The following is a 27753-nucleotide window of genomic DNA, read 5'->3' as shown; positions in this document are numbered from 1 at the left end:
TTACTGCATGTGTTTGCTTGTGTGCCTGTGCAATTTGACCCACAAGTGATGCATGTCCAAGCACATCTGCTTTTCAACTGACATGTGTGTTGGTGTGTTAAAGGCATGTGTGTGTATCTGCATGTGCTGTCTCCCACTGGGGCTAAAAAGTCAATCAACTAGTCTGTCAGGGGAGCAGGACACACACTCTGCCCAGGGATCAATGCCCTTCACCCCTGGGACTCTCGCTTAGTCAGTGGGAGCATCCAGAGCCTTGTAAAGCTCCTTAAATCCCTCATACTGCTCTGACAGCTGACTGCAGGGGACACTTCTTTGTATTTGTGTGTGTAGGGGAGAGAACGAGACAAGTGCTAGAGTAAGTCTGCTTTGTTGTGTCTTGAGGTGTCCTTGTCCACACATGAAACATTTAATGATGGATGTTTTTATTTCATTTTATTTAGCGATGTTCCGATTCCGAGCCCAACTGTTGGATCGGAGCCAATCTGGGTGTTTTTTAATTGGTTCATCCGATCATTTGTATCCGCTGTCACTGAACACAATACGCAGCTGAAGGTGCGAGTGTAATTGAGCGTTTTGAGTTCGCTTAACTGTGATTACATAATGAGAAATAATAAATGGGACATTGATGTAGAACTTCCAGCCAACCTGCCCGTTCTCTATACCAGGGGTTCCCAAACTTTCAGCCCAGGACCCCCAAAATAACGGTGCCAGAGACTCGGGACCCACGCTACTTATGGTGGGTAAACATTGCCTAAAGCCACGGGCAAGCACTAATAGGCCAATCCAAAAAAACACAAAAAAACTGAAAGCCAAAATACCATCATTTTATTTTCATAGTATTTAGAAAAGATTGAAAGCAGAATGAAAGAAATCTTCAGGTATACTCTGTAGCATTGATGGGATATACATATTCTGATTGCATTCATTTTAACCATATCTTTATATATATTTTTATAATAATGGATAAAAACATACAATTTTAGATATTCAGAAAAAAAAAGCTTTTGAAAGAACGACTTTTAGGTGGGACCTCGCGCCCCCCCCCCCCCAATCAGTGCTTGGCGACCCCCAATGGGTCCCGAACCCCATTTTGGGAACCAGTGCTCTGTACCTGCATGCCACTCCATAGCTAGTGGCATGCAACCGGGCGTGTTTCCATCTCACTGTCGCTCTCGATGTCTAAAGCCGCCGTCTCACAGCCAGTTGCTGCCGTTGTGAATCACACACTGTCTCGTGAGAGGTACGTTCAGAGCAGCCTCGGATTTAAGCGTGCTGTAATGCATGCACACCGGTTTCGGGGGTCTCATACAGCAGAGCTTGTAAAACAGATTGAGTTTTACAACAATGCTAGCTGGATCAAGTTGAAAGGGATAAACACAAGACATATTTTAGTAATTTTTTTAATTAAAGGAAAAAAAAAACTGCAGCTCAACTATCTTACCTCTTGTTCAACTATTATCTAGGCCAGGGTACCCAACTTTACCATGCCAAGGCACCCCAAACAGCATTAGCTTCTGGCCAGGGACCCCAGTGCAAACCCACAGACAATGCGTCAAAATATGTAAAGAAGCATCAACTTTTAGAATGTGTTTTCCTACATTTATAAACTTTTCAATAATTATTACATTTCTTTAGCATAGGAAATTATTAACAAAGATGTTGTAAAAAAACCAAAAATAATTAGATTCTATTTCTCTCCCTTCCCCTCCATTTTTCTGAGCGCCCCCTGACGGCCCCCACTTTGAAAACCACTGATCTAGGCAAACACAAGTATCGGCAAATATTTGATATAAAAAAATCGGATCAGGATCAGGGGCCAAAAAGCTGACTGGGACTTCTCTAATTGTATCTGTTTTATTTGCAAATACACTGAGTGACTGGATTAATTATGCAGGTGTATTTGTACCCTTTTACGGCAGTGCTTCTGTTCCTCTTGAAGTTTGTTACCGTATCAAATTTCATTATCAATTTTAAACAGTCTGGTGAACAGAAAAAGATTCTGGCTGACCTGAGAACCAAAGACAAGCAGATAAGTGCCTCAAATGCTTGAGCTTATTTGTTGTTATTTATCCTCCAGTAAAAACATTTGCTTTTGTTTCAGATTGTTGAATGGAAACATAATCTCTCAAGAAGACTAGTAGCTTTGTGTCTGTACATGCAGCCTTATTTCAAGCTGTCCAGCAGCAAAAGCCTTCATTTTCCTGCCAGGCGGTTTCTGTAGGAGTTAGGTAGTTTTGTTTAGGATCTCATCTGCCCCCAATTTACTCTCCGGTGACCTCCTAGCCCTGACCTGTCAGTACAGCGTTCCTTTCTTTATTACTGAAAGCCGTATTGTTTTCAGATGAAAAAGGATATAAATACTCTCTGATATTCTAGAGTCTCACTCAAGTGAACTGAGAGTTGCAGTAAATCAAAGACCAGAAAGAGGATGTCCCACCACTGTGTCCATGTGTCCATGCCGTGGGTGTCTGTGTGAGATCGCCCTTTGTGTACCAGAGTGTTTTTTGTTAACTGGCTGAGTGTGCATGTCTCCACTGAGTGTGTGTGTGGAGTTCTCGCCTTCCCTTTTATTTTGTGTTAAACCCTTGTCTGTCTTCCTTGCTGGTGTTGCCACAGTACCTCCTTCTCTCCTTCCTCCCTGGTTCCTGTGGCCTCTCAAGGTTTCCTTTCGCCGTCAAGCGTAGGACTGCCAAGGGACTTGGGATGATGGTGGAGGGGGGGTGGAGGTTTCTAGGAGTAGGGCGGGTATCATGTTCACCTCTCTCTCTCCTACTACAGATTTATGGGGGCTCAGTCATTCCTAAATCTTTGCCTTTCCCCCTGTACTGTGGGAGATTGATGCCTTTGATGTGGGGGGGGTGATAGAGGATGGAGGTGTGGAGCTAGGGTGTTGTGGATGGAGGACGGGAGTAGTGTATGGATAGGTATAGATCGGATTTAGGGCCGCTTAGGGGCCCAGTGGTTCAGCCGTACAGTGGAGGGTTACAACATGTTAACCTTATGTCTGAAAAGTCCTCATTTACCGTTTGAGTTCACTCTCCTGTTTGATCCGATATGACACGCTTTCTCTTTACAGCTGGTACATGATGAAACCAATGAACCCATGATTTTTAACATGAATGTTTTGGAGTGATGGAGCAAGGTCAACCAATTACCTTTTTCTGCAGAGGATTATGTCTGACGTCCGAGTGGAGCTGCTACTAATAATCCTATCCAGAGTCGATCACAAGTTCACAAACATCTGTTAGAAAGCTAACACTCAATCTCTCCCAATCTTTTCTTGTAAATAATTGGTTTCAGATTCCCAAATCTATTTCCAGTTCCAAAAAAAGTTGCATCATCTGGAGTTAAATTTGTCAGTCTGTTTTCTTTCTGACTACAACTCTCGCTTTCACTCCCAAAAGCTAATTGCACACTCACCGCAGCAAAGGCCAACTTATCCCAGACAATGTTGTTTATGTATATGTAATTGTCGTAATAGTACAGCAGATAGACCCCGTCCTCTCTCTGTCTGTTGTTTAATAAATTCAAATCTGATATGGAACACACGCCAATGTAGTAACTCCACTGTGAAAGCAAACAGTGCTTAGTTATTAGAGCTGAAGGGAAAATAAACAGGTTATTTCAGTATCATGATGGGGGAATCATGCTTTCAGTCTTTTGCAAGTTTCTCCTCCCTCTCGTACATCTCTACTTACACACGCGCCACGCACACAAATACCACATGCACCCCTAAACCCACTCCACTGGCACATCTCCTTTTCTACTTTTCCAATTTAACAGCTCAGTGTCAGGGGGGTAAGTACTGGGGCCCTACCTCTGCCACCACTGAGTAGGGGAACTTCCACCTCACACACTGCAAAAACACACTCACAACTCAAGCATTTTCACTCAGATTTTCATACACACATGCATATAAACATGTTGGCTCGTCTACAGAGATACAACAATAAAAGCACAAGATAAACAGAGCACACAAAATGCATATACAGTACATGGACATGCTTTTTCACACACAGGCTGTACGCACACTCTTAGTTCACCTCTGGTTCCTATTTACCTCCCTCCTCCCAAGGCAGCCATCGCTCCACAGCAGCGCTGTGCGAGTGACATGGAAGGGAAGGAGGAGGAACACAGAGGTCATTCGGATGACTAATGGTAGAATTCACAGGAAACTCCAGGAACATTCTTCCTCAAATTATGCTATTAGCTGCTTGGGGGAGCGAAGAGAGGGAGACAGAGGGGGAGAAAGTTGGAGGGAGAGAAAAATAACAGTCATAGGTTTGTGTGTGTGTGCGTGTGTGCGTGTGTGTGTGTGTGTGTGTGTGTGTGGGGGGGGGGGGGGGGGTAGAAGGAAGGGTCATGTCTTAAAACAACAGAAACAGAAAGAGAAAGGAACTTGTAGCCATTCGGCCTCCTGTTCTTTGGCGGAATGTGGTGCAGTGGCATTTACACGTTTGCAGTGATTTATCAGCCCTGCCCCCCCCCCTCGTCTCTGTCAATACAGGCCTCTCAGAGCCAGGAAAAAGCCCTAAGCCCAAGGAGACAGTGGGCCTGGACTATTCTCCCTCTCCCCCTGCACCTGTTCCCTCGGTGAGGGGAAATGCGAGCCTGTAATTATGTGTGAAAGGAGCTCAGCCGGATAGCCGGTGTGATAGTGTCAATCCGCTAATGTTTTGGATGGGGTGACCAGATGATCCTATAAGGGGTGGTTCTTTGAAGATTTGTCTCAATGTTGTGCCACACAGAACACATATATGTGTTTGGTGTGCTGATTATTATGTGTTTGTGTCATTATTGTCAGATTTAAAGATAATAACCTTCCAGAGATGAATCTGGACTACTGCCTGGTGCAGGCAGTCTCACACTCAATCTGCTCAACACTTCAGAGGTGTGACTGAGATGTCTGTTTTACAATTCAACACATCATACATCTACTGTGAAATCTCATTGCCATGTGAGATGAATTTTGTATGAATGTGTCACTGGACTGTTATTGTACAGTCCAGGAACTAGTTGAAAATGTAATCTTAAATCCAACTGGTTCTCATAGAGGTTTTTAACAAAGATTTGAAAACTGATTTAAAACAGCAGACTTTGTTAATGTTTCTTTTCAATATAAATATTCCATACACTATACAAACATAGTGTTGGGTTATTGTTTGGATATAATGCATAAACAGAATGATTCTTATGCTTTTGAATGTACACACTGCATAAGTCAGTACCAAGAGGTAACATCTGATACACAAGTCAGTGTAAAGTTAAAAAAAAAATGCAGTTCCTCAAGTGTTGACTCCAAAAACAAAGGAATCCCAAGAATGATCACACTAAGAGTTATGCATAAAATTGCATAAATTGGGGCTGCGGCCCAATGACTTCCAGGTGGGCACATTGTAGCTGTTTGCCGGGCAGTAATGCTGTGACCTAAACGTTACCTCTATGCCGATTTTTAGATGAAAGCAGTTGGCGTCAGAATTTTGTATCTGGTCATTGTTGAGTTTCATGGTGCCTCTTCAGCAGAGGTGTCAAGTAACGAAATACAAATACTTCGTAACCTTACTTGAGTAGAAATTTTGGGTATCTATACTTTACTGGAGTATTTATTTTTCAGCCAACTTTTTACTTCTACTCCTTACGTTTTCACGTAATTATCTGTACTTTCTACTCTTAGCATTTTAAATATAGCCTTGTTACTCTTATTTCATTTCGGCTTGTTTTCATTCCAGCTTGTCATCGTTCAAAAAACCCCACAAAAAAAACGAAAACCTATCCCGATAAATCGCGCCATCCGGATAGAGTGAATTTGATTGTGGTTGTATGAGAAGTATAAACATGATACATTAACATATTAATATATACATTATAGTCATTATGACCTTTAGACCTTTTTTTGATACTTTAAGTAGTTTTGAAACCAGTACTTTTACACTTTCACTTGAGTAAAAAGCTTGAGTTGATACTTCATATTCTACAGAAGTCTTTCTAAACCCTAGTATTTATACTTCTACTTGAGTAATGAATGTGAATACTTTTGACACCTCTACTCTTCAGAAACCAATGGGTGGTGTCACTTAGACCATGTTTTGCAAAATCTATGGTCAGTACACAACGTGAGTTTTTAAAAAATATATTTTTGTCCTCTCTTCAGCATATTTTAACCTGAGAAACAAATGTGGATATTGTTTGCAAAATTTTTGTTAAAGTTACTTAAAATCCAAAATAATTTGAAAGGAATTGTCTTTAGAAATTATTATTAGCATTTGAAAGTGTAAAAACATAGACAGCAGCTGGGCAAGTGCATGCAACAAAGGCCCTTGACTGTTACAAACCCAGAGATATATTGTTCTGCATGGTACCACCCAAACCACTACACTGCCAGAACACCCAGTAATGTCTCTCTTTTGAACCAACGTGTCAGCTTTTCATAATAAATTGGAATAACAGCGTCTCTTTACACATTTTCCAGTGAAAATATTGAGTTCCTTTGCACTGCTTTTAGCACCACTAGATGATTTAATAAGTGGTAAATCTGTGTGAATACTTCAGCTGTAGTGTCGGTTTTGCTTCAGGGTCAGGTTTCCCAGCCTGACTATGACTTAAGTTCAAAAAAGCTGCAGTGGGAATGAGGTTGATTATTAAATACCAATTTCTGTCCTCCAGGTAGCAGCCTCTGCATTCAGTGGTCTGAGTGGGGCTGTGCTAACAGTAGCAGCTCTGATGTCTTTACTTGGGAAATAAATGGCAAACTGGAGGTTAAGGGAAAGATTAAACTGCAGCTGTGGCAGCCATGTAGTTGAAAAGACTGTGCTCTCCCACTCATCCATGAGGGACACAAGCAGACAGAAAAGGTTATTTCAGTTTTTCCAGGAAATGTTTCTGTATTGTTTATGTGTGTGTCTGTGTGTGTCTGTGTGTGTGTGTGTCTTGACAGCAGTGGGTATATACAGGAAACCACAGAAAGCTAACATTTATCTCCATAAAATGAGGGAAAGGTTTTCCTCCACCTGCCTGATACAGAGAAAATCACAAAGTGCGGCGGTCAGGCAAAATAACCGACAATTTCTACAGCCACCACTAACTTTGTAAACCATCTGACCTTGTGTGTGTGTGTGTGATTGTAGAGCGACACTGTGTGAGTCATGGCAAGGCTGCAGGTGATTGGTCAGGAAGTGGTCATGTTATTATCTCTAATTGAGGGGTAATTGTGGAGCTGAGTGCACCGTACTGTATGTGTTAGTGTGTATGTGTGTGTGAATGTGTACATGTGTCTCTCTATGTGTCTGTGTTTGTGTTTAGGTGTATGCAGAGTGGAAAATTACATCTAGAGTTTAGGCTTACTGTGATTAAAAACAAAACAGAGTAAACAGTAAGCTTTAGTGGGCAGCAGAGGGAACGGCTGGATGTGCTGTATCTTGTGCGTGCGTGTGTGCGTGTGTGGGCTGCAACTGCGGGCCTCCAGACTGAGATAAAAAATACAACACATCGGCAATAAGCTTGCCTTATTTCGCATGTTATTGGGCAAGGATCAGGGCGAGGGGATATATTACAAAATGGCCTAAATGTTAGGGTTAGGGATTAAGCTCACCGACTGTTTGGTTTAGGCACAAAGTCCACTGACCAATACTAAGGGTTAAGGTTAGGGATTAAGACAACTGATGGTTAGGTTTAGGCACAATGTCCACAGACCAAAACCAAGGGTTGGGTTAGGAATGAAACCCAAATGGTTAGGGTAAGGGTCTGGGCGAAGGGATATATTGCAAAATGGGCCATATGTTTTTATGTGCAAAGTGTACCAGTGCTGGATTGGAAAAAAAATCATATTCAAATTAATTTTGACTCATAAAATCCTGAGATTGATCTTTAAAATATCCCCTTTCCCATGGCTGGCTCATGTCACAAGACCCGCCTTTTTCAAATGAGATCTGACCATGGGAGAAATTACCCCCCCCACACACACTGAACAAACAAACACAAAAAGTAAATAATTCTTAGAAGTTGGTCAAATTGGGAAACATTTGGGAAAAACATATAGACTGTAACCAGGGTACTGATAAAAAATATAGCTGGATATAGAATGTCAAAAACAAAAAATGGACTCTTGCATGATGAAACACGAAAAAAAAAAACAACAGCATATTATGGAATTCACAATGCAGTGCCTTTCAGAGTGGCAGAAGCCCCCCCTATATGGTGCCCGGCCCCTAGTTTGCTCTTACAGTACATCCCTGTTATATAGTTCTACTTGTTCAGTAAATTCTTGGCACTTCCTTTCCCCAGCTCTTCTGCAGACACGAGTCCTACTATACAACTGATTTTTATTTAAATAGACCTTTCAGTTTCTCAATCTTATTTAATTACTTACTATGTAATTGCTATTAAAAATATATGTCTGCAAATAATAGCCATGTTATTAATTTCAAACCAGAGTTTACTGTACAGAAGTTTGTAGCTGCAGTTTTTAGACTGTTTATACATCGAACCAGTCCACACTTTTCTTCAATGTTTTATCAAGAAGTTATTTTTCTATACAACTATTTAATGTATGTTGTAGTGTTCTTTTTGCTCCCTGATTCAATTTGTGGCCAATTTGTATTCAGTCTGGATTGTACAGCTCTTTGTAAATTTTATTAATCAAGAGAGGAGATGCAGGAAGTCTGAAGGAGTGCTGATTTTGTCTAAGCAAAAAGACAAGTTGGATTTCAGTATATCTATTGTAATGAATAATTGTATGTCAATTTAAATGTGTAGAATGTTTTTTGCAACACTCTGGAAAAAAAAAAAAGTACATAATTCTCCATTCTCAAAAAGCTACACCTCTCTAAATACATACAAGTTTTTAGTCTGTACGGATCTGTCCTGATTCATAAACCATTTACACTGGCATCAGAAAATTGTTGAAGGAAACACAGGCAGCCAACGCTGACCAATCACAGGCTTGTTATCTCCATATGGTGTGTATGTCCCCCCTGCATTGCCTCCCATTAAAAATGTTTCATTCCAGTATGTTCCCATCTCACCCTTCATGCCTAATACTGGTTTGACCCCCCTCACCCCCACCACCCTCCCCTCTCCAGATAGCTTTCTGTTCTCACCTACTCTGGGGGAGCAGGGATCTAATTGAGGGCAATCATTCAGATAAAAAGCCCCCTACAATGATGCCGCTGTGCATGTTTGTGTGTGTACATGTGCGTGTGCGTGTGCGTGTGCGTGTGTGTGTGTGTGTGTGTGTGTGTGTGTGTGTGCAAGGGGAGGGAGGACTAGGGGGGTGGTCCCTCTCAGCTTGTACACCCATCCAACCTCACCACCTCCTTTCCTCTCTCACTCTCTCCACCACCATTAAAATGCCATGTTGCTCTCTCGACCTGTCTACCCTGCTGTCCTTCCAACAAGCCTTTTGTGTGGCAGGGAGAGAAGAGGCACTGAGGCCGAGGAAAAGAGAGAGACACAGAGAGAGAGAGAGGGAGTAAGACATGAAAAAGAGGCATACCTTCGTCTTTTTTTGACTCTCTGGGTTCAGGTCCTTAACACCAGGGGAGCTGGGGTGCTTCTGAAAGCGCTCCACTTTTCACTTCTCTGTCCTGTCTTTTAGCCGTCATCATAACCATCCCAACACCAATCTGACCCCATCCCGAGTCAAACTTGGGTCTATTACTTGTTTGAGCACATCTGTGACTTGAGCACATTTGCCGAAGTTTGTGGTTTTGATACTTTTTTACATGTTGCTTAGTAACTGGGTGACCCAATTCTTTTTTAATTCTTAGAACCAGACATTTAACCCTCACTTTATCCATGTCTTTGTCATTTTTTGCAAGTAAATTCTACGTTGCTGGTCATTTTAGCAAAAATCTTCTTGAAGGGAAATAAATACAATGCATTAAAATGTATTGCCACATCTGATTAACATAATTCATCTTCATCAAAAGTTATACAATTGATCCCATTAGTGATTGACACCCACAGCAGCTGCAGCAACAACAAAGCACACCCTAAAATATGTGCAATGAGCCCTCCATGTGAAGAGTACCCAACCGTCCTATCTTGTATGCACCTCTCTCTCTCTTCTCTCTCCTCCCTCTCTCTCTCTCTCTCTCTCTCTCTCTCTCTCTCTCCTCTCTCTCTCTCTCTCTCTCTCTCTCTCTCTCTCTCTCTCTCTCTCTCCTCTCTCTCCTCTCTTCTATTCACCCAGTAAGTGCCAGTGCCGCTGTCATTGTGGTGCGAATGGTGGTGTGACCTCCACAGAGCAGGCGGAACAAAGTGGAAAGGGTGGTGGTGGTGGTAGGGAGGTTTGGAGAGGGTAGAGTTTGGGGGCTCAGGGGCTAATAGGGTGGGACAGGCTGTTGTCAAGTGATCCAACCCCACTTGGCACCACTCTGCTCCCCATAGTGTCTGTATCCCACTCAGGATTCTTCCCGTCCCTCTGACGCTTCTTCTTAATTCAGGTCCAATTTTATTCAAGACGTTTATTGGCATGAGATCATAATGAAGTCTCTCCCATTGGTTCCGCTTTGTCTCATGGTTTCATCATCATTTCAGCACCATGACATGTGGATTATATCGCTGATCATAACTTTTTACTATCAATATTGTGAACTACTACCCCATGTGCAAACATATGAAATCACTAGAGAACTCAAAGCTTGTTTCAAGCGATTATCATCACACTTTGATTACCCTGTGCATTTCACTCTATTTGTTAATCTTCCAGCCACTGAAAGTGACATCTCAAATGTTATTGCTCATGCAAATGAAACATCTGCTAATGCTCTGGGTATTTGCTTCAGTATAAAAAACACGTTAGTTGCTAATTCACCAGGGATTGGAATCTTCCGGAGTGCATGTTTAACGCCTTTTGAATAAGGGTAGGCAGTGTACTTCATGGGTGACACATTCTGTCACAGAATTTATTATCACTGCCTCCTCCTCTTGTCAAAGTGTGTGTTACTGTTTAAAAGAAAATAAATTGTGGCAGAGCGATTTGATTAACTTGTGTTCTTTTCTCTCCAAGTTTGATGTCAGCGAGTAACGGCCAAATTCTACTGGATCCATGTCTGGTCCTTCTCCGATCCGTTACAGCACCGGATCTGATAGGTTTCTATTCTAGTCAATGTGTTGACTTCTACTGGATCTGCTCCGTTGCGTTCCAGGTGTGTCTCTGATTCTTCTATTTTTGCTGGATGCATGTCGCATAAATCTCAACAGAGCAGATTAAGCGGGACAAGAAGTCAGGCACCAAAACAAAGTTTAAACATCCAGTTAATTTTCAGAATAAAACGCTCTGTGCCATTGCCAGATCGTTTTTTCACTTAATAATGATGACAAACTGAAGAGTGTAGCCAGGCCTGGAGTCATCAGGTCAGAGGTTTTCAGAGGACGATAAAGACAACATGGATGAGGAGAGGAGTCGGACATTCATTAATGCAGTAATTACTGCGAGAAAACCTTGGTCACATGACTCCAGCTGACAAATTCTTCACAGTAAACCTCCTTGGTTGTTATGTTGTTGAAATACCTCTTTTCTGACAGCTATTTCTGGAAATGGCATGCTTTCAGCAGTGACTTAACACAACTTAAACAACTCAAACAGTTCAAAAATGACTACAAATAAAAACAGGGAAGCAGGACAAAAATGAAATCGATCGACCGATCACACGTGGCTCTTATACTGCCATTTCAACAATGATGGAGCAAAGTTTCTTTGCCTCCCTTGGAGGTAGTAACTGAGGTGTGATGGGAGTAAGACAGTGACGATATGTGGGGTCAGAGCTGGCAGGGCGAAACAGCAATGTGTGTATGTCTGTGTGTGTGTATGCAGTGCTTGAGCTGTTGGGTTACAAACGGGACCTCTCGTGCTGGGTTGCCAACATTTCGCTGTTTTTGGTGCAATGTCTGAGTATAAAGAAGTACAGTTGGCAGAACTATGTTTCAGCACTGTTGCAGAATTGCAAATTGTAAGAGGCTACAGATTCAGTTAAAAGCAACATTAGCTTAAAAACTTGGATCGGTGCATCCCTACATTAAACTGAAAATTTAAATTCACTCATTATGAATTGCATGAAACTGAACATTTCAGCTGAATGTAATGTTAGACAAGATGAATGGAACTTCTGCAGGAATATTTACATACGGTATGTTGACTCTTCTCTCCTCATTCACTCTCCTTCTTCTCAGGGCTTTTCATTTGAAACATCTCTCAACACAAATGAGGCAAATGTCAAAACTTTGAACAGTTGATATTAACATTACTGCTCATGGCTCAAGCCACTTTGTATAACAGCTGGCAATTTAGAGATACACTCATCAGCTCTGCTGCAGCTGCCTGGGTTGCAGGACAGATTCTTGCTCCACTTTGCCCTATCAGAGATTATTGAGGCCAAGTAGCTCCTCAGGCTGCTCATACATTTGTGCTAATAACTGTTGTCATTCCCTGATTCTCAAGACCTCACTGAGACTAATTATTATTATCTATTGTATTTTTTTTGAACTGCTTAAGTTAAGTTAAATTTTTCTCAGCTTTTGTAGGATGTGTAGATTACTCTCCGTTTGATATTTATTCTGTTATCTATCAAGTTTTAGCCTTTGCTTTGTCAGTCAAAGCACTTTGTAAACATCTGTTTTTAAAGGTACTAAAGTTATGTTGTTCTCTTCTCGGTACACTTCCTGCTGATGTTTAGTGTCTCCCCTGGTACTCTAGCCAGGGCTTGGAGTTCAAAGGTCAACTCCTGACCCTTTGACTTTGTGTCTTCCTGTGCTCCATCAGACCACCTTTTCATATATCGTGAAGTTACTCCCTTGTGACTGTTATGTCAACTTTATTTTCAGAGTTTGGGTGTGCAAAGTCATGCGCGTAAGTGAGGAGGACTGGCAGTGAGAAAAAGGGAAAATAAAGAGAAGGAATGTTCAGTATTTTGAGGTAAAGGACCTCTTTGGAAGCATTATTCTGCATTTACTTACTTTATAGTTGGCAAATGTAAGAGCCACTAAGTAGAGCTGAATGAAACTTCTGCGTCGGCTCTAATGTGATTTGGAGCTTTTGGCTTATGGGTGCATTCTGTGGGCGGCTACTGTACTCGTTGTAATGTGGTTTTATGCGTGTGAGTGTGGTTGAGTTTGGCACTGTGGGCTGTTGGGCAATCCAGTGAGAAGACCCCTCTCCAGTATCAATTAAAGTGTCACCCGCTCACTCCACTTGCTTCTGTCACCCAGGTTTACCCAGCTCTCTACTGCTGCCAACACACTCGCAGGGAAAACATTAACATAAGTAAGCCCTCTACTGACAACTCTCTCCCTCTCTATTTCTCTCTCTCCTCATATCGCCCTCTTCTCCACTTTCTCTCCACACCATTTTTCTCTGTTTGCAATCTGTCCCTTGTTCTCCGTCCCTCTCTTTGACTCTCCATCCTTCTCTATCCGTCTCTCCAGCAGGGAAAACATCATTGTCATGGAGAGAGGGACGACAACAATGAAGCGGCTGCAAATCACACTGATTGTTAGCGCTGGACCTGGTGGATGGGGAGAGGGCTAATGTAATTGTCCAGGCTCTTGTCACTGTTGATACAGGCTCTTCAGAAGGCGGGGTGATTTAGCTAAAAGCTATCTCTGGGCCAAGTAATTAGACACACCATTCAGGGTGGCATTAGCACAGGCTGCTGTCACTGTGTCCCCCGCTCTGAGTGAAACACACACACACACACACACACACACACACACACACACACACACACACACACACACACACACACACACACACACACACACATACACACACAGCTGGCTAAGGCCTCATCATGCCACTCTGGCTGTTATTCAAACCATTAGCAGGGAGCATGATGTTCTAGGTTGGGAACAAGTGTATGTGAATTTGCCTGTGTTTATACATGATAGAGAAATTCACTCTCTTTCTGCTTGTGTGTACGAGTCGCCTGCAGCCATATGTATCATCACCATCGACTGTTTCTGCTTGCTGACACGGGCTGTCTAAGATCGAGTTGAGGTGGCGCAACACACTTGACTTCCCGAGAGCATCCTGTGTTCCCCGTCTCCCACTGTGACTCCATGCTCTCCCATTAAATCAATTAAAGCAATCCAACACTCAGCTCCAAACAGACGGGGCAGAGCGGAGCAGGCACTGTGCCCCCCTGTTCAGCGTGTACTTCAGTGGCATTCTAACCTAAAAACCCATGGGAATTGGACTGAAGTGTGTTGGATTGTGCTATACTCACTCCAGGATAATGCCTTCTGTAGAGGCCAGTTTTCATTTGAGGCCTTGAGATGAATAACAATATGTCCATTCTGATTTCTACTTCTTTTTTTTTTTTTTTTTTTTTTTTTTACAGTTGTGTGGTCAATTCAGTATATTTTTTATATGACTGACATGCAGTCTGCCATCTGACAGAACAGTCTCTTAGTATCTGATTTCATATATCAAAATGTATCATCACATCTTTTATGTTGTGTACTGAAAATCAGAAAAAGTAGAACATGAATAGCATAATTGATTATCTAATGAGGTGAAAGGGTGGAGGCATAGCCTGCTAACCTCTGCAATTACATAATGGTAACCTGTGTATTTACCTGGCATGGTTCTATTATGATGATTGACTCTTAAGGTCTTTGAAACACCAATCCCAAGAGAGGAAAAATGCAAGATCCCCAGTAAATTCATAAAGACTAGAGAAACAAGAGAAAACGGGAAAACAGTCATTAAATACTGTTGCGGATTTTTTAATTTTTTAAATACTTTATTTATAAATTTTCAATGTATAAGCAAGTAACACAAATACAGAAAAAATAACAGAGGGGGGCAAACGGAAACAAGTACACATACACACTAACATACCTAAATAATGAAAACATAGACAAAAGAAAACCTGCTCTAACAGGATACATCAATATTAATTTCTAATGAAGTATAGATACATCACATAAACTAACACATGTACAAATATAGCGATCTTAGGTCAGTCCCGATAGGTAGGACAGAAATGATTGCCACATCATGTCAAAGGCTGCAGAGTTGAGAGACACGTTGTCTGTAAGTTTAACAAAAAAACAATAACTACAGATTCTATTCTGACCCTCCCTCCTTTGTGCTAACTGTGGACTTGTCCATTTAGCCCCCACAAACGAGTCAGACAGTAATGACAACAAGGAGCAGGCTTTTTATCTGAAAAAGTTATTTTAATCAGTAGAGATGTCCCGATCCTGATCTCAACTATTGGATCAGAGTGGATCTGGATGTTTTTTAATTATTCAGTGATTGGGATTTGAGAGGATCATCTCTTCCGATCATTTACGTCAGCTGTCATTGAACACAATTTGTAGCTGAAGGCATGAGTGTAATTGAGCGTTATAAGTTTGCTTAACTGTGTATACATAATGAGAAAATAATAAATGGGACATTGATGTAGAACTCCAGCCATTTACATTTAATTGTAGAACTCACATGTGCACAGCCAGACACATTACAGAAAAAAAACATATGCTTTACACACCCTACCGTTGCTCTCCAGGAACATATGGTTCAAAACGGCGAAATTAACCAATCACAGGACCGTCAGTTATATTAGCATTAGCATCCTGCCGTTCTCTGTACTGGCATGTCACTCCATAGCTAGTGGCAAGCAACCAGGCGTGTTTCCATCTCGCTGTCACTCCCAATATTTACGTTCTCCATCTCACAGCTGGATGCTGCCGTTGTGAATCACGCACTGTCTCGTGAGAGGTGCGTTCAGAGCAGCCTCGGATTTAAGCGTGCTGTAATGCATGCACACCAGTTTCGTGGGTCTCATGCAGCAGCTTTTGTAAAACAGATAAAGTTTTACAACAATTCTGGCTGGATTAATTTGACTGGAATAAACACAAGACTTAGCTATTTTTGTATTACTTATTTTTGTTAATGGAAAAAAAATGTGTGCATCTCAACTCTCTTATCTCTTGTGCAACTATTATCTAGGTAAACAAAAGTATCAGATGGGGACCCGGCATCGGCAGATATTCAATATTAAAAATCAGAACGAGATCAGGGGCCAAAAAAGCTGATAGGGATAAATTAATCAGTACACCTGGCAGGTATACCCCTGTACCTTTCCCCTGTTTGTCTATGAGATCAGTAAAATGGAACTGAATTATTTTGCAGTTGGTTTATTTTTATGTCAGTTTTCTCTTGCTAACCTATTTCAGGACCCATTTTTGTGAATGAATGTTCTTTTCCCTTGTTCAAAATCTGCATCCAGTGTCTTCTTTGTCAGGGCCTAACCCCGAGTGAGGAGGGAAAGAGACATATATTTGCAAATCAGAACACAAGCTTCAATAATTATTTCTGAACCTGGACAGATTATTAAGAATAAAACACTTTTATTTTAGATAGCTCCCAGTCCTAGTGTTCACTTTCACTGTCGATTGTTTTTATCACGTTGCAGCTTTGCCACTGCACATTTATTTAGATGATTGGTTTAAGTACTTCTTTCATTGCTGTCAGCCTGTTAAGATTTCAACCATGAAGGCTTTCACGTATTGGGCCGTCTCAGGTGTCAACAGACAGTAAAACAGTGACAACCACTTTGTAATTCTAACAGCCATAAAAAAGACTGGTAGCATCAGTGGAGAGTTAGCTTTACCCACCTAGCATCCGGATGGCCTGAGGGAGGCTTGTGTTAAGTTGAGGCCAAATGGAAAGCACTAAAACATCTTTCTAAAAATCATTCCCCCTCTCTGTATTTTCCACCCCCTCCTCCCCCCTCCTTACCTCTCCTCCTGCTCTGCTCCCTCTTTATGGGGACACCGGACTCCTTGACAGTTTGTTTTAAATTTGACCGTGCAGATGTTTCTGTGGGTGACTGACTTTTATAGTTTAGAAAAGATTATATCAGCTTTCCCTAAGATTGTGTTACTGTATTTAAAAATGGCTAGAGATGGAAGCAGGGGATGGATGAGGAGGGTTTGTGCAGCAGAAGGGAAGGGGAGAAGGGGTGTGTGCTGTAGGTCTCTAAATCCTGGGTCTCCCTCTTGGTCTTAGCAGCGCAGACTGGACAGGGAGGATGGAGGATAAAGGGAGGGAGATGAAATCAGGGGAAGGAGGTTAGAGTTCACAGCAGCCAGGTTTGGCTTATTGCATTAGACACAGATTCTTTCTAATTTCAAAGGACAACACCAGCGTTAAATTTGAGGATATTAGTTTTTGATAGGCAGCTGGGGCAAAGCACACAGTAAGGGGGCGGGTGGAGAGAACGGGTTTGACTTTTTCAACACATGACCAGACGAACTCTCTCCTCTCTCCATCTGTTTCCTAAACATTTGAAAATCCTCTCTCTGTAGGGTCTGCTGGGAACTTTTTCTTTGCTTTTTCCCTGACAACCAGCATAAAGTAAGCTGTGAATCGCCTGGTTATTTCAAAGGTTAAGGCAAGGAAAGGTGATGCTCTTTTTGCTTTCTAGCTTGACCTCACAGTATTGAGCGATTGTTTTCTACTTGTGTGCAGACTGGAGTGGCAAAGCAATTTGAACTGCAATACTGTAGGTGTAATTCAAGTGTTCCCAGTAGTTAAAAAGACAGCGTGTGTAGCCAGGAAAATAGCGAAACTAAGCCTCATTTATTTTTCAAAAAGGCACCAAAACACTGCTTCGAAGTCTACGTGGAGGGAAATAAAACCCTCCGTACTCCCAGCAGGAGTTTTAAGCAGAAGAAAAGGTTGAGTGCAAAAGAAGACCGAGACAGACAGAGTGAAAAAGCGCATATCAGTTATCTGTAATCTTGAAATCAGACAGTCTTCCTCTTCTGTATTGGTGTCATGAAGAATCAATTAGGTCATTCATCCACAGGCTTAAAAAGGGCAAATCCCATCAGCAGCAACTTCTAATGTTTCCTTAGACAAATATGCAGAATAGCAGCGGTAACTGTAATTGAAAGATTAAAGAAATGGAAGGCGGCCATTGAGTCTGGCTCGTTCTACATGTCCAAGCCGTTTTAATGAGACATGAAGAAAGGGTGATGTGGAGGTTTTCTTCACAGGTTGGGCCTGTTTGTTTAACAGGGAGCTTGGGTTTCGTTCATTAAACCGCAGGCTGCTGCTGAACTGAACGGCTGTAATGCATACGTTATTATCAGACTGCGTGGCAGGAACAGCTTTTAACTTGACTCTGAGTCCTGTCTGATCACCCGCCTGCTGCGCTGGCTGACTCTGTGTTTGACCGATTATCTGATGAGTGGGTGGTTGACTGAAAGATCAAAAGACGAGACATGAACGTTTCTGGAAGCAAAAATAAAACTCTCCTTAGGGGTTAAGATGGCCTTTCCAAGGCCCACTCAGAATGAGTAACACAGGACAACAATGCTTCTCCAATGACAATTCAGCAGCAGTGCTCAGTGGGTTTAATTACAGTTCAGGTTAATTGTCCATCAGTTCCAGTTGTGGTTCTGGTGCATGTAGCAGCATCAAAACAGCTCCTTACATGCTCACCCGATGAGAGGAAATTGGGCTAAGCTCTTGTAATTTTCTTGCTGCTGTGGGCGGCCCACCATGGCTGAGAAAATGCATAAAGGTAATGTTGAAGACAAGCTGTGGTGGACCTTTTTGGCTCCTTGACTGGCCTGATGTCTGACTGACTACTGGACAGACTGACTCATCCATGTTGTTGAAACACCACTTCCTCCTTTCCTTCTGCCTGTGAGGTATGATGGCTCTAGGCAAGACTATTATGAAACAGCCTGAAACTAATACAGATGCATCAGTATGTTCAACAAAAGCAAGTTAGACCATCGGCATCAAGGCTGTTTCATTCCACCCAGTTATTTGTCTGAAATGGTAATACCTGAAAAATAGAACATAATCTTTTTTACGTTTACCTTGCAGAGATTCTTAAAGAGTGATGTGAGTTTTTTTTTTGTTTTTAAAAACACTACTTAGACAAGACAAAATAATGTATGGATGGTAAATGCCACTTTGTCCACAGGGGAAACTAATGTTGGTACAGATTAAAAGCTCTTCACAGGAGCAAGCAACTAACTTTACTTTTTAAATGAGAACATCCTAACGTGGAGAGACATGTTCTGCAAGTTTTGTGTACCTGCACTTTATTTTTACAAGAGTAAATCACAACCAACACCAAAGGAAACTCATTCCTCCTGCAACAGTTTTATGTTAAATTTAGTTCAATCAGAGAGACACAGTTTGAAGATTAAATGTTATTTATTGCAACTTAATGAATAATGAAACTTGACAGAAATCTTTGGCGTAAGGACTCTATGGGGATAATTTTGTGAGTGTAGGATGTGTGAATTTGGCAGCAGAAGAAATCCCCCAAGAGTCCAGACACTGGTGGTGGTGGTTGATGAATTCCAGGAATTGAAGACTTTGCGGAGACCAGGTGGAGATGGGGAGGTGGAGGGGTGCGCACCACCAATGCAAGAAGTTTTAGCTGGAGAGAGAGACACATTTAAAAAAACAGCAGAAAGTTGATGTAGGTGTAGGTAGTTGATAGGGGCATGCCACTGAGTTATTGGATGACAGCTGCTGCTGATTAACCAATGACAGCTCCGGCGCATGCAGCTGGAAACAGGTGAGCTGTTGAACGAGGGAAAGGAGATTTGAAGCCAATGCAGAAGTGTTAAAAACTGCTGTTCCACAAGTGTCCGCTTGAGTCTGGACCCGGAAGTATTGGAAACCATATCACACAAATTCAAAAAAGCTGATCTTTACAGCAGAAATAAACATGTTTACAGCCTGGCACAAAAAACGAGTGTAGTCTGGATAGCTCATTTCTCGATCGGCACACACTGTACGGTGGTGAATTTTTTCGCAGTAATTTCGAAGATATTAAAATTACAAGTTTTCCATTATGAGAGGCACAGATGACTTGACTGACAGGCGGGGACACTGTAGCTGTTGGCGTGGAGGCTCAAAGCCCGTCTCTTTACCTCACACTAGCTCAACAGCAATTCGATTCAGTTCAGCATTTCAATTACGGCTACTGCCGCCCATTAGCTTCAAAACAGTGCTTCAGCAATAGATGGGTGACGTCATGGATACTCTGTCCATTATTTATACAGTCTATGGTTAAAGAGTCCTAAAGTCTGTAAATACTTATATCTTCATAGACTGTGTGAAATATCTACCTGTAGGCTTTAAAGTCTGCAACACACACTTTGTTAAACCACAGAAGCTTATATAGACATTGTTCCTAGCTGAACAGTAACACAGTAGAAATGAATCACATCCACAAATCATCATTAGATATGAAATAAACCAACTGTAGTGTAAAATAAATGATGTACTAAATTACCATGTTTCAGCTTACATATCACTTTTGACTCTTTGACTTTCAGCAATCAACCGAGACTATTACCTTAAATTTCATTTCATTGATGAGAAGGTGGCTTCATGTATCTTTAAATGTCTATTTCCAGGAAGATAAGGCAGGACTGCATTGATACAAAAATCTGCTCTCTTATGAACGTATATCTGACATATTTCCCCGCAGCTAAACCCACCAAAGTTAAGTCCAGAAAAGTATTATGCTGGAGTTCGCTGTGCCACCACCTCTTCACTTCTCCCTTCCTGTCACTCTGTCTGCAGAAAGCAAAGATTGGTAGTTTGCAGTAATGTACATGTAGAACCCAACATGATTGTCTTGAAATAGATGAAAGGGCACCTCCGCCTTGAACTTTGAGTGGCTTCCATCTTTTTATCATCTCCCGTTGTGTTCGCTCCTCCAGGCTACTCAGAGCCGAGGAAGATGGCAGAGGAGACAAAGAGCCTGTACCTCCACCATCTCGCCTTCCCTTTGTAGCGCTCTCTCCATCGCTGTTAGTCACACATGATTATGCCCTGTCGACCGGCGACCAAGTGTTGCTATTTGGCTATAATAGCATGACAATCAGTGTTGATGCTTGCTGGGCTGCAAATGTTGTTCACACTCTGTGCTTTGTCTATGTGATTTACATACGGTTAGCATACACAGATGTCATCTTCTCTTTGTTGATCCTGTTCATACATCTATTCAAAGAATGAGATGACCACATATATACACCACTAATAATGATCTATATTTTCCATATAAATACCCACTTGGTGCATATTGTCGCATACATCTAAAGGGTAAACATTTGACTGTCTACACTTGTCAGATCAGTTATGTTTTATTGTTGTGAATAGTTTTCACAATCACACACAAGATGAGATTGAACTCAAGGGAAGAAAGGGCTGATGGGAGATTAAGTGACAGGAAAAAAAGAGGAGGCAATGAGGGATCATCTCCCTTAAGTGTTCCTGCTTCACCTTTAATCCATGGAAATGTATGGAGCAGATGAAGTATAATTGTAAGTTGGACTTTGACCATTAAAATCTCTGGAGTGCTTGTTGCAGGAGGAGCCAGAAGGAGACGGAGCAGTAATCACTACGGGTTCACTCCACTGATGATGGGGAGGGAATTAATTTACCCCGGAGAAAAACAAATTAAGGCTCTACTCAGCCTGGTGCTTCGTCACACAATAGCATATATAAATATTTTATCTTGGGCGATCCAGGTTAGCAAAGGTTTAGTACATCTCCATTTTCACAAGGGCCTGCTCTCCACGTCGTGGCCTCCGCTCCTCTCAGCTCTCCTCCTGATGTGCCTGCTGTCCTCTCCTTCACCTCCCTATCTTCTTCCTCCTTTCACTTTTCCTCTTCCCCCCTCTCGCCATCTTCCAGCAGTGTCTCCCCTTGTTTCTGCTCAGTATTTCTCCTCTATCGACCTCCTCCATTTGAACTCCCGCCGTCTTTGCTCAACACTTTCCTCCAGTTGTTTAACACAAAAAAGCCAAATATTCAGCCTTGCATGGCTCCGATGTCTTAATCCCCTCCGACACAGACGTATCACTTGTTGACAGACAGTGTAGAGTACACCGTGAAAAACAGGATTCAGCTGACACAGTTGAAAATGTCACAGTGATTTATGGACCTGTGTGTAAATCAAGTTTGGGGCTGCACTGTATTATAGAAACAACTCACTTTTCCTATTTAAAATGGAGCAAGCGATCCTGCTGGATGTTTTGGATTGCCATAAATTTCCCCTGGCAAGAGCTTGGGGTTTGTTATTTTAGCTTCCATTTTCACTTGCTTTCCAGTTAAACAATAAAAATAAGAGTGTGTCATACTATATTATAGGAAATAGAATATATTGTAAAATAGCTTTCCACTGAACTGGCCCTTGCTAAGATTGCTGCTTGTAAAGAAATTCCTTCAGTTATAGGTCCCTTGAAAGCGTCATGTAGCCTACGGCTGGATAGGTTAGGTGTTTATCAAATTAATAATAAAAACTGCTGTGTTTATCCAAGAATAAAATAGTTTTTTGTTTTTATTTGTAGCCATGTGATATACTGGTGACCTTTCTAGGGTGTTCTGTGCCTCTCGGCATGTACCTGCTGGGACATAGTGCTACAGTAATGGAGGGTTTGATGTGCGTGTGAGTCATAGTTTACTATATGTTTGTATTTAACTGTGCTTTACCTTTTGTGACTTACCTCTCAGCTTTTTTCTACAACCTTGAGGTACGTGTACAATCATTTGTGCATATTTAGAGTTATACTGCCCTTGGTGGAAAATTTGAAATACTTCACTTCATAGGGTTAATTCATGGCTATTTCTTTACTTTTAATGTTACAAAACTACACAACTTTTTATTGAGTGAAATTCATGAAAGTTGGTGAAAATTTCAAAATCTTACTGATAGCACTTTACTGTAATATTTTTTATCGCTTTACTTTTATCTTTCTTAAGACATGGTCTGTCTTCCTCTGTGTACTCGATAGCCTCTCTTAGAGTTACACAAGCGGTGAAATGAGCATATCCATGTTGTTGTGCCTAAGTTGTGTTGTTGTTTTTCTTGTCAACAAAGTGAGCCAATTAGAGCCACAGCGAGCCAGTAATGACTGCGGCAGAAGGAGCATGGCGACACCCGGTGTGAGAAACAGCACGCGCCCCACTGTGTGTCCCGCCTCGCAGCGATCAGGCTCATGCTCTAATGAGAGGGATTTAATGGATTTATAACGGTGGTGGATTCCTGCGTGTCCGCATGCTTTTGGCTTGGCCGGCTAGAAATGTCTGTAATAATTAGTGAGCTGCCTCTACGTTAACATGAAGCATAGAAAGAGAGATAGAAGAGGAAAAAAACACTGCAAGTCCTCCTGACTGCTTTCCCACGGCCATGAGGAAAACAGGTAGCAATGGCCAACACAGATGCTGTGCGAGGTGAAGAGCAATGTTAAGATAGCTGGATTTGGTAGTAGTGAGAACATTTGGGTGAGAACATTTAATGGCCTGAGGGTTCACAGTGAAGGAAATTTCAATATTGAGGGTGTTCTCTTCTTTTTCTTTTAAGGTTAGACTACCAAGTGAAGTTTTAAAAAGTGTTTTAGGCTATCTCAAACATGACACCAGTGTTTCTTATGTTAGCATAAACATTAACATGGAGTGAGTTTATTATGAAGAAGCTTTTTTGATTATTTTTCTTTAACCCTCCTGTTACCCTCAAATTTACTAACATCTTTTATCCTTGGAGTCAATTGGACCCCAGCAATTTAAACCTCCAGAAACTGATTGTTACCCCGGTTTATGTGTCAGGTACTTTGTTTCTTTGTTGACTACCTAAATATCCCTTTAAATAAAATATATTTAAAGCATAAAAACAATTTAAAGCATTTAGAATGGCTTTATTTGTGAAACAGAACAACAAACTGCTGCAAGTTTGTCATGCTCTCGTCGGCCCTGTCTTGTTTCTATGTTATGAAAACATATGACACAGGACACATCATTGAATGTCTTTAGAGACATGGTGGCTGGAAATATTATATCTCAATATAAAGGTTGGCAGTTTGATCTCAGCTCCTGCAGTCACATGCGGAAGTGTCCTTGGTTATAGTGTGCTCAATATCATCCTAAACAACCAAAACATGTGTGTAAAATATTGATATTTCTTATGCAGCTAAAACAGCCTGGGGTCAAATTGACCCCAAGGAACACCGATGCATAATTTATTTTTTACAAGAAGTTGGAACATATCAACATTTTAATTTTACGTTTTCCCAGTTGTCTCAATTGAATTAGGAAAATCATGAAATATGAAGCCAAAAGAATTATGTTGATATTAATTTAGAGACGTTAAACATTGAATGGGGTCGAATTGACCCCAAGGAAAATAGGAGAGTTAAAAACAGACAGTTAAAAAAAATGATATTTTGATTGTGAAAGATTTGTCTCTGAGGTGTAAATTCTATCTTAAATAATTCTGTAATATTGTCAAGCTAATGTGTGTAGGGCATTTATCTTCCTTATCACTTATAGACATTTTAACAAATAAAGATTTAAAAAATAAGACTACCTCATAAAAAATAATTTTCTTTGTCAAATAGATTTGTTTTTGTATTTAATTGTCATCTGAAGGTCACTCTCCTTTTTCTTTTCCCACAACATAACCTAGACCTACCTTACATTTCTTTCAATAATGCCCTACATTTAGAGGCACAGTTCCTGGCTTAGGTTGCTTGTAATTCCTCTTCGATCCAACCTTTTGAGACTGAGCCACTCACCAGCTGTCACTGAGTCACAGCGTCCTCTGCATTGTGAATCGATAGGCCCAGTCTGCTAATTCATTGTTAATATGTCCATTGATCAAGTGTCCTCAGGGGCCTGATAAAGACACAGCACTGAAGCACAGTTCAACTGAAATCCTCGAGTAACATCACATCAGATAAATAGTAATCAAGCCAGATTGGAATGAAAGCCAATGCTCAACAACTATGAGAATATCATTAAGAAGTTGTATTACAACTAAATGTTATTGTCTAACTATTATTAAGCTATGAGGTCATTTAAAAGCTATAAAAAGGTATCTGATTATGATATTGTGTTTTATATCAGTGTAAGTATTCATCTGACATAAGCAGAAGATATGGAATTTAGTTTTTTGACATCCATTCATAATCAATAAAAAATTGCCTTAAATGATGCATCACATTCACCTAAACAGAGTGTCTCTAACCTCAGCTGATTTTAAAGAATCCCATCAAAATGTTACCATGAGCACATAAAGAGTTAACAGGTCATTTTCCCCTTTCTAACTCACCACTCACCAGCTGAGGAGAATTTCAGGACAAAAGAAACATTTAGTGTCTGCTTGTTTATTCCTGTGCTCGCTCTGTATTTATTCACTCCTGTCACTCATCTTTTTTCCCTGCTCTCCCCTGCGGCTCTCTCTCACACACAGGCAGTGTGACAGCACTGTAGCAGCAAGAGAAGGATCCCGGTGACCATCTGAAACCAATTATGGCGGCGCTGCAGCCACCCAGAAACTCAGTGACGGATGGGGATCTTGTATTTATAGCTGGGGTAATTGGCAACACTCAGACACACACACACACATACTCACACAACATGCACACACACAACATGAGAAAGCACTAAGAAATAGACACTTTTAAATGCGCACACATAAGGCTGTTTGAGTTTGTGTTTACACTCCGGGATAGAGATCCACATGCACAGGCCTCACAGGCTGCAAAGAAAGGTGCACTCTCCCTCAGTGCATGTTAAAGCGATGCAGCCAGTGCATGAAATCTTAGACCTTTGTCATGGGAAGACAAATACGGCTCAGGGATGACCGAGAGGCATGTTTGTGTTTTCCACGGTCTAATCAGAGCTGATGTTTACAGCCGGCGCTGCAGTCAGGACAGAGGTTGTACATCTCAGCTATCTGTCTCAGCCTGTCAGCGCGTCAAACCTGCATGTGAAAACATATACAAAACACATCTGCCTCTTGTTAGCCGCTATAAATGGCTGCCATGTGGTCTGCTGATAAATAGGCCAGTCTATTTATTGGAGCACAACAAATTGGCTACAAACACTGACAAGGAATTGGAAGAACTATAAATATTGCGACGTGATGAAATCTTTAAACGTGCTGCAGGTATTTTACGAGGGTCCCTACTCCTTTAGCTTTTTATGTAGTTGGAGGTATTTCTTTTGACTGCTTTCTTCTTTCACACACCGCCTTGTTAAAGAGGTGGGGGGACAATGGCACTCTCATACTGAGCAGGTCCGCAGCTGAGTGTGTGTGTATGTGTGTGTGGAAGGCTCAGCCGCGCTAAAGCCGAGCAGATCTGCCACTTGAGAACGATAAAGAGCCCTGTTACACCCCAACTCTCAGAGAGACGTAACCAGAAATTCCTGAATGAATCGGCAACAGACAAGCCCTAAACCCCGTGTAATTACATATTTGGAGTTTATCAGGGTTTATGCGAAAATGCACAAGTTTCCCTTCCCTGGTGGTCCTTAACACATCCATATGTTTCCATTTCTGCTCCTCCCTCAGCTCTCTCTCTCTCTCTCTCTGTCTCTCTCTCTCCCCCTCCTTTACTTTCCTCCTCCTATTTTCTCTCCATGAAAAATGGCCGTGGTGCCCAGATGGATGATACGACCCGTTGGAGTGGTGTTTTCCTTTTGTTAAGTTGTTGTTGACTCTCTAGACTCACAGTGGGACAGATCCAGTTTGGTGTTTTGGAGCGTGTCAGGGCCATCAGCGCCAGGCCAGAGCTCTTGGTGGAGCTGTGTGCAAACAGAGGAAGCCGCAGCCCGTCCACATCGCACAGACTGGAACACACACAATCTAGGGAGGCCTTCTTACGTGTGTGGGCCAGTTTTTTTTTCTTTTATTTCTTTTCCTCCCTGTCTGCCTTTCTCTCTCTCTCCCTCTCCTCTTCTCTCTCCCTCTGCTTCTCTCTGCTTGAGAAAACCGATCTGTTTTAAAACACGTGCTAAATATTACCATATTTACATTTTCCTGTTTCAAGGAGGCAGCAAAGGGGGAGTGTGTGGTGTGGACTTTTCTTTTCTTTTCTTTTCTTTTTTTTAAGTGGAAAGGTCTCGGTCCCGGGTTAGGCTCCGTTTGAAACTTTAAACCTTTTTCATGCTTATTTGTTTTATGATTCTGCAGGGCACTGTGTTTACACTGAGAGTGCAACATCTGGATTAGATAATTTGTTGGGAATTAGCTGAGCCCCGAATGCTTATCGACCTCATCTGATTACATCTGTTTGATGTTTGCTGCTTTATTTTTGTCAGTGTTCATTATTTTCCATCCGGCTCCCCCATATTCAGTTTTTACTGTACGTTATTTGTCTGATATGTTTTCAGACAAATGGAGGATTAACAGCATTAACCTTGAGTGTCATCATCAGCAGGCTCGTCACATCTCTCCAGTCACTGCAGTGCTGGCCTCTCCATAATGGCTTATTCCCCATTAAATCTCACTGGTAATGTTTGACTTTCCAGTGACGCAGGAGACCACTGAGGTGGACATGTCAGCAGCTGTTACTGCTGTGGTTATGCTTTTATTAAGAAGACATATGAACTTATTAAATCCAGGACTCTAAGAAAACCCTGAGTTTGATCAAATTTATAATAAAAATACACACTGTGTGTCCTAAAATGTATTTGAAACAACCCACAGTAGCTTGGTCAATCTCAAACCCATAGATTCTATTGTGTTATATAACATACATTCTCTGAATATAATTTTTTCTAAATTGTTTCTACATCAGAATTGCAGGCAGTACTTTAAATGATTTGAGATGTGCTGCTTCTGTAGGGCTGCAGATACATCTTCCCTGCATGCAGGACAAGCAGACTGAAAAACTCCTTTGTCCCATCTGCCACCTTTAAACAGCTCAATTTGATATTTATTATACATGATATCTATTTAATTGCCATTGTCGTCTTAA

General features: G+C 41.5%; 1 long non-coding RNA gene across 3 annotated transcripts in view; it reads left to right on the top strand.

The window, feature by feature from the left end:
• LOC117807145 overlaps positions 1-27753 on the top strand; it is a 153940-nt gene that overhangs the window by 28802 nt on the left and 97385 nt on the right. For all 3 annotated transcript variants that reach the window (XR_004629915.1, XR_004629914.1, XR_004629916.1), the window contains exon 2: positions 25242-25363. This is a non-coding gene — a long non-coding RNA (uncharacterized LOC117807145). The remainder of the gene's footprint in view (positions 1-25241; positions 25364-27753) is intronic.

This window comes from Notolabrus celidotus, chromosome 2 (assembly GCF_009762535.1).
Source record: "Notolabrus celidotus isolate fNotCel1 chromosome 2, fNotCel1.pri, whole genome shotgun sequence".
Classification (NCBI taxonomy): Eukaryota; Metazoa; Chordata; class Actinopteri; order Labriformes; family Labridae; genus Notolabrus; species Notolabrus celidotus.
This window is presented reverse-complemented; position numbering and strand designations above follow the sequence as displayed.